This window comes from Dermacentor andersoni, chromosome 5, assembly GCF_023375885.2.
Source record: "Dermacentor andersoni chromosome 5, qqDerAnde1_hic_scaffold, whole genome shotgun sequence".
In the NCBI taxonomy this organism is placed as follows: domain Eukaryota; kingdom Metazoa; phylum Arthropoda; class Arachnida; order Ixodida; family Ixodidae; genus Dermacentor; species Dermacentor andersoni.
Window position 1 is genome coordinate 106,399,169 of NC_092818.1, and position 13,883 is coordinate 106,413,051.

Consider the following 13,883-nt stretch of genomic DNA (forward strand, 5'->3'; position numbering starts at 1 on the left):
CGTCATGCGTGCACAGGCAAACGTGAACACATCTGCCTCTATCACCGTGGATACTCACGGTGGCAGTGATGAAGAGCGGCAGCAGCGACGAGCGCATTCCACTTCCAGCTGCCTCTCGCTTCAACGCGAGCTATGCAGGTGAGAACACAGCGCACACAAAGCCATCAGCTATCTCAGGCTGTCTACCCTTCTAACCCAGCACAGATTGCCACCAAGATATGATGCGCTCAGCTTTCTTTCGTCTGGAGCAGAAGTGGAGACGCGCGTTCCCCTGCCCCCCTTTCGGCCCCTCTTCCCGCCCCGCTCCTAGCGCGTTCACACCTCCCCGCTGCCCCTTGCAAGCGCTGGAACTCGGCGTGAATGCTCACTGCCTCCCTCCCACGAGCGTATAAGACACCGCCGCATTAAGCCCCGATTGTTTTCTTTTAATCCTCGCATGCTTTCTCCCGCACCTATAACATATGGCACGCGGCCACGATATTATCAAACTTGGAATTTATACTGAACATGACGTTGACGCCGACGGCAGCGGAAATTCGCTTGGAATGTTCAAATAATTGCTTTCGCAATTAAAAACGAAAGAAATTCCTACGTAATGGTCCAGGTGGAAAGTACGCTTACATGGGATCCCGCGAGCCAGAAGAAGAGACCACTTGTCGCTCAAACACTAGACTTGAACGCTATTGGGGACAAGGATTTACGGAGCCGCCATCTGTCGGAAGTGCCTCCCTTGCGCAGCGATCGACTGCGCTTCTGCATGCATGTCCGCGCACAATGTTTTGCTTTCGCTGTGAGCGCGTTTTCGCGCCGTGCCGGTGCCGGTGCCGGTGCGGAGCTTTAGGCCGCAGCATATAAGCATTTGACAGTACACTAGCAATCATTGGTAAGGGAATACATCTACTTAGGACAGGTAGTGACTGCGGATCCAGATCATGAGAATGAAATAATTAGAAGAATAAGAATGGGCTGGCGTGCGTTTGGCAGGCATTCTCAGATCATGAACAGCAGGTTGCCATTATCCCTCAAGAGAAAAGTTTATAACAGCTGTGTCTTGCCAGTACTCACGTACGGGGCAGAAACCTGGAAGCTTACGAAAAGGGTTCGACTGAAATTGAGGACGACGCAACGAGCTATGGAAAGAAGAATGATAGGTGTAACGTTAAGGGATAATAAAAGAGCAGATTGGGTGAGGGAACAAACGCGAGTTAATGACATCTTAGTTGAAATCAAGAAAAAGAAATGGGCATGGGCAGGACATGTAATGAGGAGGGAAGATAATCGATGGTCATTAAGGGTTACGGAGTGGATTCCAAGGGAAGGGAAGCGTAGCAGGGGGCGGCAGAAAGTTAGGTGGGCGGATGAGATTAAGAAGTTTGCTGGGACAACATGGCCACAATTAGTACATGACCGGGGTAGTTGGAGAAGTATGGGAGAGGCCTTTGCCCTGCAGTGGGCGTAACCAGGCTGATGATGATAGCAATCATTGTTGCGTGGACGCTATCAGAACTGTTCGAACATAATTTGGTGATAGAGACTTGGACGCCTACGGCGATTGTGATGTGCCGTCGCAACGAATCATTTTTTTTTTGTCTTCGAAATTCTTGGACATTTCAATATTATTTCTCAAGTTGCGTTGCACTGTATGTTTATCGCTCTTCTCCGCGTGCGATTTCCCTCTCCTTCTTTTTGTAATCCAGTGCATTAATTCATAACACAAACATGACCATATGCCATGCCTTTCTTTAATGTGCTTCTTACCGCTCCCTTTCTGTTCCAGCTAACGTGCCAGTATCCAGCATCAACAAGTTCATAGACCGAACCGTACTGAGATTAGCCGGGCAGCGGGGGCAGGCGAGCGCCTCAGTGCGCGTTTTCTGCTACTCACCAAACATCGCGCACTCCCGGCGCAGTAGCAGAAGTCTTCCTCGCGTGTGTGCTTGCTGCATACCCGAGTTGTAGCCGATGGCTGTCTGCCGGTTCTAACTTTCGCCAGCCAAGCTTCACGCAGCTCCTTGCCCTGCGGCTACGTGTGAATAAGGCTGACAACGGGCTTTGTTGCGTACGTCTGGCACTGCGGCACCGATCAGTAGCCTACCACGCTGCACTCCTCCGAAGGCAGCCACTGCCTATTACAGTAGTTTCAGATGTTGTCAAGTTGACCCCCAAGGCGGTAAAGCCTCACCACTTAATCAGAACCGCGGTGCAGGTAGGACTTTAAACTTTCGTTTTCAGCTCGCTTCGGCGCTTCCGAAGCAGCCAACGCGGCCGCGGTGTCCACGTGATCCCTCATGCCACGTCACGCCGATGGTGGCGCCAGCTTTCCCAGTGGTGGAGCTCGCCCCCAATAGTGTTGCGTACAATGCAGGACCGCATATGCTGGGTTGTGGAGATACTATCATAGGGGGGAACGAAAGCAGGGGGTGAGGAGGAAAGGAGCCGAGTTGACGCCAGATGGCGCTGGTCGAGCGCCATCGCATTAGTCAGCAGTACCTTGAGCCACAAACTGCTGAAAATTTAAAAGCAAGGAAAAGCATGGTGAACCTCATCTACAAAGGCAAAGGTTATAAGGATAAGACGAGCTCGTACAGGCCAGCTACAGTTCAGGCCAGCTAGAGTGATATATGAAATGGCAACTGTGGTGTTGCGCCGTTAAGCACGAGGTGGCGGAATCGAATCCCGGATGCCGCGGCCGCATTTCAGTGGAGGCTAATTGCAAAACTTTCCGTGTTCAGTGCATCGGGGGAACGGTAAACATCCCCTGATGCTCTGAATTATTCCCGAGTCCCCCAATACGACGTGCCTCATAATGAAACCGTCGTTTTGGCGCGTAACACCCCAGAATGTAATTCAATATATCAAATGGCAATGCAAGCCATAAATATAAAGCTGTGGAGTGGGTACACAAAAATAATGTGCTAGGGAGACTACAGAATTGGTTGAGGCCAGGCACTACGCTTACTAGATATGTTTGTACTAACTCAGTGCATAGATATTTCAATAGCTGAGAACAGACCTTTAGGCATAGCAATTCTAGATATTAAGGGAACCTACAACAACGCAGAGCGGAAATTCTTATAGAATTTTCTCCAGCGCGACGGCTTAGATGACGATTTTGTGGAACTGCTGAGAAAGATGTATAGAGACAACCGAGCACGAATTGTATAGAATGGCCGTAAATGTAAGGAAGTGGTGTCAATACCCCGAGGACTGAACGAACGACACATCTTGAAAAGGTCAACTGACAAAGTACTAAGGAAGACTGACAAGGATGTCACTCTACCAACAACTCACTTTATTTTCGAGCTTGCGGCTACATAAACAGCGAAGCAAGCGCAAAAAAAAAGTCAGATACACATTTTCCTCACCTCGTATCGGCGACTTAAAGGGAGACGATAGTTGATTTCATGACACCTGTCAGCGAGATATGTTTTTTTTTTGGCGGTCAAAACAACTGAGGTTGTGTTTAAGCACGTAAACATGTGCGTATCATTGAGATATCTGAGGGGGGAGCCTTAGATATCTTACTGGCTTCCAAGGTTTTCTTTCTTTTTCGCCGCTTTTTGTTAAAATCCAAACTTTACTCAAATGAGCTGTGCGTGTACATTTCCTACAATGTGCCGCCAGGTATCCACAGCTCACTGTTGTGGACACAACAACCTATGTACTCCTGGCTGCGCCTTATAGGAAATGTGCATGCCAAGCTTATTGTACCAAGATCTGTGTGATAATACATAGAGCAATGCCTCGCTATTTCCGGCTCGAGCTGGTTTGCCAAGGACAAAACCATACCGGAGCAAATATTCGCAATAAGATGAGGTATGTGTATGTTGCAGCGAACGTCTGGAGCACACCATAATGTAATGCAAATGGATTTACACCACAGGACCTGTAGGTAGACTTGTAGACCTGTAGAAGGGCTTGGATTTAAAGCGAACGCGAGCATCAACGGTCAGAGGTTGAGATAAAGAAAAGACGTTTAGAGTGTAGCTGGAAAAAAAGCAGAGAAGAGATTAATACGACCTGATCCGTTACTTTTCTAGGTATTGGTACAAGGTGGATGTAGAAGTTTTGAGGAATAAAGAAATGATTCGGGAGGAGTGCACAAAAATGCTAGAAATAAAAGCATATACAGCATACCTGATTGACTCAACCAGGCTAGTCGACAATTAGTCACTGACCCGTTTCGAAGGGGATGCCAGTAAATCATAGTCATCATTGCTGAGGCAACTTGGCCGTGGCCCAGACAAGTACTTTTTTTCCTTACACACGGTGTCGGTGGCCTGACCATATACCAGCGCCGGCGACCCCTTCCCCAAGTTGTTCACTATGGCAGCACATCATGTTTTACATCCCATCATGTTTTAAAAGGCCCAACCTTTTCGTTGCTGTTGTCTTTAGTATTAGAATTTACGCGAAGATATACCGTGAAATCCACCATGGTTCACAGGCTATGGCCTTGCGCTTCGTAGCTCGAGGTCACGGATTCGATGGAGAGCAAAAACAAGAGTGCTTGCGTTTTTAGATTTAGGTGCACGGTAAAAGGTACCCGTTTGTCCAAATAATCCGGACTACCTCACTGCGGTTTGCCTCGTAATCATATCATGGTTTTGGTACGTGAAGTCCCAGAAGCCATCGTACTGTTCCGTTTAATCAGATCGACACCTGTGGCCATGTACGCGAAGTGATATGTGGTTCTGCGTAACTTCGTGGTACGAGAACCATTTCCACTAAGCAGGAGTGCTATTGCTGGCTGAATTTCTGTAGCGGCTTTAAGTTTCGTCACTCGTATAACAAAAGTAATTCGGCATGGTGGCCCCCGTTATTAATTTCCTGCATAAGGAGCATATCGCACCGCGTAGTGTTGTCTTTGCCGCGTCCGTCACAGTGCACATTAATACAGACAGTGAAACTTGCTGCAGTTTAGTGTTTTACATAGCAGGCGCCCAAAGACAAATAAGAAATTCCCGCAAAACTGCGGAACGTCGTTCCAGCTTAGGCGTCGCAGACCTATGCACCATATTCCCCTTTATTATAATATCATGTGCTCTCTCAGATCACCGCTTGCCAGTACTTTATTCGCAAGCTAAATAATCTCTTTTTACTAAATGGCACAGTAAACGCACATTCTTTCTACCTCGAATAGGCACGAAAAAAAGAATTAGCGTCATACAAAAAGCACAGAGCGCGAGCCTTCAGTGGAATGGCAGTAACCATGCTGCCCCTGACACTTTAACCATAGAAGTGCCAGCCACGCTGTCGGTGGCAGCCTGTTCATGTGACCACATGCGCCGGAATAGTACTGAATATTGCTAGGTAGCGGTCACCTCCTTTACCTCACGCCCCCTCCTTTCTCTCTCGAGTGTTGCAGCATCGGCGGAGTTCAAAATACACCGCCGGGCATTCTCGTACCCTCGGCAAAAAGGTTGTCCCAACGTGAGCGCCGCGCTAACGAAATAAAAAAAAACACGTATAACCGTACTATTTGCCTGCGAATAGTGACATGAAAGTGCTGTATAAACTGAGGTGAGAAATAAGGAGTAAACAGTGATAGGTTAGAATGAGAGAGGGAGAGAGAGAATGAATGAGAGAGGGTCATGTTGGAAGCATGCACTCCCCTGGGGACGCAGTGCAATGGCCCTCTTCCTTATTCTCGCAGGTCCTTAGCGGAGTCAGTGATGCAGTAACGACTCGCCACGGCAACCGCTTCGCTGATTCAGCACTTTTCTTATCCTGTCTTCAAGAAGGAAGCCCGAAAAACCACACTCGAAAGCAACTGTAAGCATAGCCTGCATTATCCAGAGTCAAAATGGTAAGTCACCCGAGTGGTTACCGTTCAAAAGCTGACAGTAACTATAGCGTTAAAAACAGGATCGCACAGCTTTCGTTGCCACCTCTGTCACGTGAATTTCAGTGGCTTTGTGAATGGTTGGAAACTAATTTTGAGATGTATTTTTCTTTCTTCTGGCATCATGACTATATTTGCCGCAAGTTATGACATTTCGTTACATAGGAAAGAAAGATACAACTCGAGAATAAGTAGAATAAACTTAATCTCCAAAACAAGAAGCTGTGGTATTAAAGGAGTCCTGACACAAAATTCTGTGGGCTCTGTTTTCTTGCGCTTAATCAGTAGCTATTGGCTCAATACTCACGTTAAAAGAATTTCGCTTCAGCGTGCGAGGATTCTTTAGTTTTATGCTCGTAGCTCACGATGAGTTGGAGTTTAGAACTTGAAGGTGACTTCTTGCCCCATGTCGTAAGAGGCATCCTTGTAAACAACATCATTATGTGAGCGCCATGTCTACCAATGTCATCTGTGCTTCGGTTTTGTCTGCTAGTTTTGTGGAAAACATGCACCTTGCTACACCATCGTAAAGCTTTGTAGCGCAGAGGTCCACTACACGCAGTATGATTTCGGCATGAGAGAGTTATGTCCTAGTTTTAGCGTGTCTGCAATCTTCCTACAGTTTGGGGGTTGCTGGGTAGTTAGCGGGAACAACGCATGTAACGACATCTGATGAGGTAGTATCTAACTAGAGAGCTCATTGATAAAGGGAAAATCAGACATCCACTCGCTCGTAGCACTTGCTACAAAGAAAACGCATACGTGTTTCTCAAAAAAAAAAAAGCCTCAGAGTTCAATAAAAATTCGTCTTGGTCCAGGACCCGGACAAATTTTTCTTCAACTGTGAAGCTTTTCTTTCGAGAAACCCGTATAGGTTTCCCTTGTAGCAATTTATACGAACGGGTGGATGTCTCATTTTCCCTTTATTAATTTCTTCTCTGCATCTTGCGGGTTTGCGCAGAGCTACTACGTCAAACACTTGCGTTTGTTTCGTGTTGACGACGAATTCGCCTTCGCCCTGCCATCTGCTAGACGCCTGGTTAGCACAGGTGGTTGAGCGGCTGTCCGGGGAAGGCGGTGTTCCCGAGTTCGTGTCCCGGACCAGGACGAATTTTTCTTCAACTCTGAGGCTTTTCCTTGGAGAAACCCGTATGGGTTTCCTTTGTAGCAATTGCTACGAACTGGTGGATGTCTGCTTTTCGCTTTATTAATTTATTCTCTCCACCTTGTGGGCCTCCCCTGTTAATTAATTCCCTGTTAATTGCATGGTAATTCCCTTCGCAAATAATAGTGATGCGACAAAAAGAAACTTTCTGTAATCCATTCTAGTTGGACAATTTGGCACCAGGTATGCTACTACTGGCCACGGCATCGGTAATCTGATAATCCGTAAACGGCAAGAAATTTGACCGTGCGCTTCTTTGGCGTCCGTACGTACGCCTCATTTCGATGATAGATTTCAGTCACATGCAACGTCATTTGCTTGTCTCGCCGATCGGCAGCTGTTTTATCACTGTTTGTAATGGATGTCTTAAAGTTTCCGCTCACAAGGCGTACGTACGTACGCTTTGTAGGCGGTCCGTGCAAGACACCCATTGCAAACAGTGCTGAAACGTCTTTCGAGGGGCGAAACCAACCAATGACTCGCATTTCCCCGAAATCTGTCACCGAAACTTGTGACGTAACATTGTTCACAATTAGGGCCTACGCAGATTACTACATCGCTAGGTACTACACTTTCTAGTTCGCTGATTGCACGAACGTCAAACTAAATTAAAATGCGTTCTAAGTTTCATTTAATGTTGATACTTCACATATGATACAGCCTTATCTTTCTATTCCCTTTTGCGCGTCCCCCAGAGTAGGGTAGCCAACAAGACGAATTTCTGGTTAACATACCTGCCTTCTCTCTTTATTTCCTCCTCCTCCTACAGATGATACCTATGAGCCCCCAGCAGAGCCTTCTATCTGTTATTATGAGTTAAAACATTTGCGTCAGTACACCTTCAGGGTCAGTTCGGAGGTTGTGTCGAAAGTAAGTCAAAACACGGATGCGTAGCTGCGGTAGCGTTTCGTAAGCTCTAACGGTTGAATTTCTTCGAAGGCAGCATGTTAGGGAATTGCTACGGAACGTATCGTTTATTTAAGGAGACTTCGAAGCAATGCTGATTTCCCTTTGAACCCGTTACATAGATTGCTCTCTCGTTAAAGCAAAGGCTGGAGCCGCTAAAACTTTTGGCATACCGAGATATGTATGGAGACAACGCCGACGTTTACGCCGAGGTCCGCGTAGGCCACAACATTTATGGCCATAGAAGGAACAATCGTTGTGCGTGACGCTTCTGCAATTCAATGACGTAAGGCAATAATGGTATGCAAGGAGGACTTACGCGCAGTACAGTCTTTAGTTATTTGTGTTACCAGATGCCAACTCCGCGTTGCACCACCTTTTCTAGGTGTAGTTCTTTCCCGGCTGGTTGAATTCTTGCGATAAATGGTTAACTTGACTGGTACTGCTACTTTCTCTTGAAAGCTATAGTTATGTGTACGCAAAACTATAGACCCGCCGTGGTTGCTCAGTGGCTATGGTGTTAGGCTGCTGAGCACAAGGTCGCGGGATCGAATCCCGGCCACGGCGGCCGCATTTCGATGGGGGCGAAATGCGAAAACACCCGTGTACTTAGATTTAGGTGCACGTTAAAGAACCCCAGGTGGTCGAAATTTCCGGAGTTCTCCACTACGGCGTGCCTCATAATCAGAAAGTGGTTTTGGCACGTAAAAACCCATAATTTAATTTTTTTTTAAAACTATAGTTCTGCGTAACCATCAACGTTTGAAAGCATCAAAAATTCTTTTTCATGAAGTAATCAAATGCGGGCGTCAAATGACGGCCTCGGAGCGAATTCATATATCAAGGGTGTTTGATTTCCTTTATAGAGCTTTAGTTGACAATCTGGGATTTACAATTATACCCCTTACCGAGCTGCTTAGACTCTGTCACCTGAATGGTGTGTGGATTACCAGCGAGCGTTCTGTGTGCAAGCGTTGTGTGTTTGTGAATTGTTGCTTTATGCCTCTCTTATTTAGGCTTCTCAGTATTTAGTAGCAAACAATGGGGATAATGTTCAGCCTACACTGAACAAGAAAGAGTGTAAGTCGCTAAAAGGCCCGGTGTTCTGCTGTGCGCTACGCATTTGTCAGTCGGGGCAGATAACGCGATTGCCGTTCGTTACTGGGAAGTACCGGGCTCTCAGCGTTAAAGAAAATAAATGCGGACAAGACAGATGACGTTTATTGTTGCGTGGCAAGATACGATTCAAAGGGTGTAAAATTTTCTTAGAGTGTGGCTATAGTGCATGGCTGCTATTACGTTGTGTTGCCAAGCATGAGGCCACGGATTTGCTTCCCGGCCAAAGCGGCCATGTTGAGCTATGGGTGGATTGCGAAAACATTCGTTTGCCGGCCGTGTGTGCACCTTAGAGAATACAAAGTTGCTCTAATTATTCTAGAGCGTTTCATTAAGGTGTTAGTCGTAGTCCATTGTACACCTTCGGGACCTTAAACCCCTCAATGTTTTACATTTATTTTAGTATTTATGGCATATTCAAGCAACAAAGAAGCATGGTCACTGTTGCATAATATTTTAGTTGTCATACATGTTTGGAAGGCTAGCAGACGAAAATATGGATGAATACGAAGGCTGACACTGTGTGAACAAACTAGTCGCTATTCAGTCTTTTTTCTAGAGAAGTCAAACTTGTTTAACATTTGAAAAAGGGAAGGGTGGAGAGATAGATGACTGGCAAAGTATAAAAGCGGCTTTTTTTTGTTAGAAAAACAGCAAGAATAGAAGGTTGTTTCATTTTTATTATATTGTTGTATCTATTATCACTAGGGCAGACCTGCGCGTTGACAGTTCAATTTGCTGTTCTTGTGAGCACGAGTTTTTTGTTTCAGAGGATCAAACGCATTCTTAGCAAACAGCGTTTGCTCTGAATTCTCGCGTTGCGCACAGGACGAGATCATGTAACAGGTAAGTGCAAAAAAACTTGTGCTGGTATTTCTCTTTTTGTGAGGTTCCGGTGTTTGGCTATCGCTGCCAATTAGACTGAACAAAAAAAAATGTACAGGGAACGGAAAAGCGTTCGACTAAGATATACTAAGGTCTGAAGGTGTATCAAGAATGGGCCCATCTGCTTAGCATAAATTCCAGGAATATCTTACACTGTATACGTGCGCAAGAAATATTGCCGGTGCGATTTGAGGGGCGGTAAGGAAGGAGCAAATTTATGCCCGCAAGAAAAACAGCTGCAAATAATTGGGCATTACCCTGACGAGACCTCGGTGAACGGCCATCCTTATCGGATCTTATGGCCTTGTAGATTGCCTGTAGCATACCGCGACACCAACGCCACACCAAATTTCAAGAAATACCCCACTGGACGCATAAAGGAAACTACGAAAAAGGTCAAGCAGAAAGCACTCGTTATTTCCCAGCACACACAGGCCGCAAGTCCACGTGCATACATAAGACAAGTAAAGGTGAACATATCAAAGAGAAACTCATCAAAAGGCACCACGGCTGATCATCTATCTCAGTTTTTTTTTCTTTCTTCTAATGCAAAAATGCAAATCTTGGAAACGCCTACTATCAGGGCACAAAAATATGTACGAGATGGGGTGGGGGACGCGTGTAACCGCACTGAACGTTAGGTCATCGGAAGTCCTCCCGAGGAGCGCGATCAGGAGCACGAAAACGGGAGGGACGTGGTATTGTTCGTTCAACTTTTTTTTTTTTCTCCAGGCTTTCTTGCGTCTGGCGGAGTATGATTCGAAGCGGGATAAGGGAACGCTATTTTCCGGCGGTGGCAGCCCAATTTTTCTCACCACCCGATTCCCGGCATTTTCTTTTTCCGGGATCGCCACCCCGCGCTCTCCGAATATGCAGTGGTCGATGAACCTCCATTTAAAGGGAAAGTAAGATTTTTTTTGCTATCTTTCTTTTTTCTTTTTCTGTCTAGCTAGGATGTTCAAGCAGTTAGTCGCTATCTCTACCCGTCGGAGAGAACGCACGGCAAGTAATTACAAACGCCATGCCACGGGGCACGCCTCTAAGTTGTTCCCATTTTCGACGTTATGAGGAAGCTGGTTAATAACAAAAAAAAATAAGGTAATCGCAATTTCAACAGTAGCGAATAAAACATACATATTACTGAAACGATCGATACCTTGTTCGCCGAGGTGAAAAGAGGCACATGATCAAAATACCGTTTGTCCCAATTAGTGCTTTCTGTAAGTACACTGAGCAGCAAAGAGAGCATAAGCCTACAAAACTCAAACGCCTCGCAGTCTAAGAAATGCCAAGATTTCATAATCTCCACCACAAATAACCCACACGATTGTTTGGAATCCCGCGTACCTGATTAGGCTTCTTTATTGCCTCTAGTTTCATTTTTGAATCCTTTATTACGTTTCTTTAGCATTGTATGTTATTTTTCTTTTGTCATCAAACAGGCACACAGCCTTGAAATGCACTTTGTTTCATATTATCGCTTACTTTTCATACATAGCTTCGTTTGCTTTACATTACTCTTTCTAAAATGAGAGCTAAAGCACCATTATCCATGCGAGAAATTTAGCAAAATGAGAAACCATTTTTACCGCCGCCATGCTTCAAGCTAGTTAATCATATTCACAATTCATTTTAATGCCTTCTTTGTACCTGCTGAGCACGGAGCCGTAAACAGGTTATTTCTGAAAAACTTATTCATTAGAATTTCAGCATTTTATATCCCAAGCCATAAATAACAGCCATACCGACGTGGTGTTTCTTGATTTTCTCAACGCTTTTCACTGTTTCACGCAGCCTCTCCAATCCCAGGCTTGCTGCGTCAGAAATAAACAGAAAGGTTTAGAATTAGATACGAGACCGCCTGAATGAAAAACTCAGTCCGCTGTCCTCAACGCAGCCATATCATACCCAATTAACCGTGACGGCAGGGATTCCTCAAGGAAGCGGGCTGGGCCCATTATTGTTGTGATTGAAATTGCCCGCCCCTTGGGTGACTGATAACGGCGCTGTGAACGGCACTCCGGTGACATCAGCTGGGGGACTCGCCTTTGTCGTCTGCTACGTTCTGAGTAGAATAGCTTCATTTCCGTGCGTTCGCTTGCGCATTGACTGCAGTAAGGGTTGGAGTCGGGCATATCAAAAGGGACTGGCGGCGGTGCCCAAGGCGTGAGTACACCTTGAATATCCCTAAAAAAAGCGAATAGCTTTCTAAAAGCGTTTGTCTTTTAGCGTTTGTTTTTGCTTTTAGTGCGATAGCAACTATATGCATACTCCGCACATATTTTGGCCGTCGCTCTAGCCGAGGCATCCGATACAAGCTCTATGGGGCATACGATCCCATCATGCACCGCACGCCATATACGGGGGGTGCGAGAGAAAGTGTGCGAGGGTGATCGAGAAAGGCGGTGCAAGGTGAACATATCTGGTAGCGAGGCTTCAAAAGAAGCCGATAGGTTCAAGACATGACGATTCATCAGTGGTTCATTGGGCTTCGCGCCATCTATGCGACGAGAGAACACTTCCTGTTGAACAAAAAATAATGCGAAGCCATACCCGTGAAAAACACAAACAACGTCATTTTTTGTGGCAAACGCGCGAAACTTGTTTTTGGTGGCCTGCGCTTAGAGTTGTATAATCAAATGACCCGCAATAAACGATACGGGCGTTTTGAGCTCGTAGCGCGGAAGTCGATGCAGCAACACTTCTGCACCGTACAGGTCGCCACTCATGCACACTACATCGTTTCTCTGCAGACCGAAGGAAGCTTCTCGTGTCGAGTATTGGTCCCATTGATGGACGTCAAGCCCGTCGTCCAGCGCAGCTGCACGAGGTTAAGTGAAGTAAATAATTATGTGGCGGTCATAACTTCCTACATTTGGCTGAACGTGGTGAACAATCACGAAACACACCAAAAAACAGTGCGCCAGCAGAAATTCCGACGAACGTTGACGAGCAGAACAACGAAAGTGTGAGAAGGGCGAGTAGTAGCAGATGATTCTTACGAGGGTGCTTATCTGATCACTTGACCGGCTGCGCTGTATTGCAGTTGATAGGGGTGTGAACACCCCCTTTTTAAAGAGGGCACTGAAAAAGATATATCGTTACCGATAAAGTAAAGGGGAGATGTATTTGTTTTCCTCATCACGCGTATATAACATTGGTCAAAATTTTTCATTTCGTTGAACGATATCAAGCTGTCTCGATTTAAGTAAAAAACGGTCTTTCTTTCTTTATATTTCGGCCCTTCTCACATAGTCGCGCTGCAATCTCTTCTCAAGTAACCCGCCTTGTTGATGTCGGTGACCATTGATTCTGGACCGTTTTTCGCCAACCTGCGTGACCCATTTGGATGGACCTTGATCGGTGGCTTGATGCGCGCCATCTTCCCTATTGTTGGAGGTCCCGTGATCAAACAATCAAGTAATGGGGTGGTTGGGAAGTTGTACGTGAAGTCGCATGGGAGCGCACGGATCCTTTAGCGTAGACATGATTGCGCATGACTGTCCGTGAGGCTGAGCGCATACGCTCCCCCCCCCCCCGCGCCCTATCTTAAAGTAACTTTTTGCAAGTGCAAAGGTTGGGTGAGTCGAGATGACTAGCGCCGTCACGTGTGCTGCCTTCCCATGCACCTACTGCTATGAAATGCAGTGAAGCGAGAGGCTCCGCGAGGCGTTTGTTTCCCGCCGCCGGCGCTCTTCATCACGCCAGAGTTGTCAGAGTGCGTATTCGTTGTCATCGGGTGAAATAAGGGACCCTTTAACGTAAAAATATTCCAATAGGTTTTCATTCCAATCTCCTGACGTCAAATTTACGTAACTGCCGACGCAAGCATAGGGCGGTGACCCGCAGTGTTGCCTGAACAGGCCATTCAAACGTCTCCTCGTTTATGGAGGTAACTTTCGTTTGCTGTCAAAACGAATAACATGGCCTACATTGAGCGGTCTTATCTATCTAATTGGCTGACAA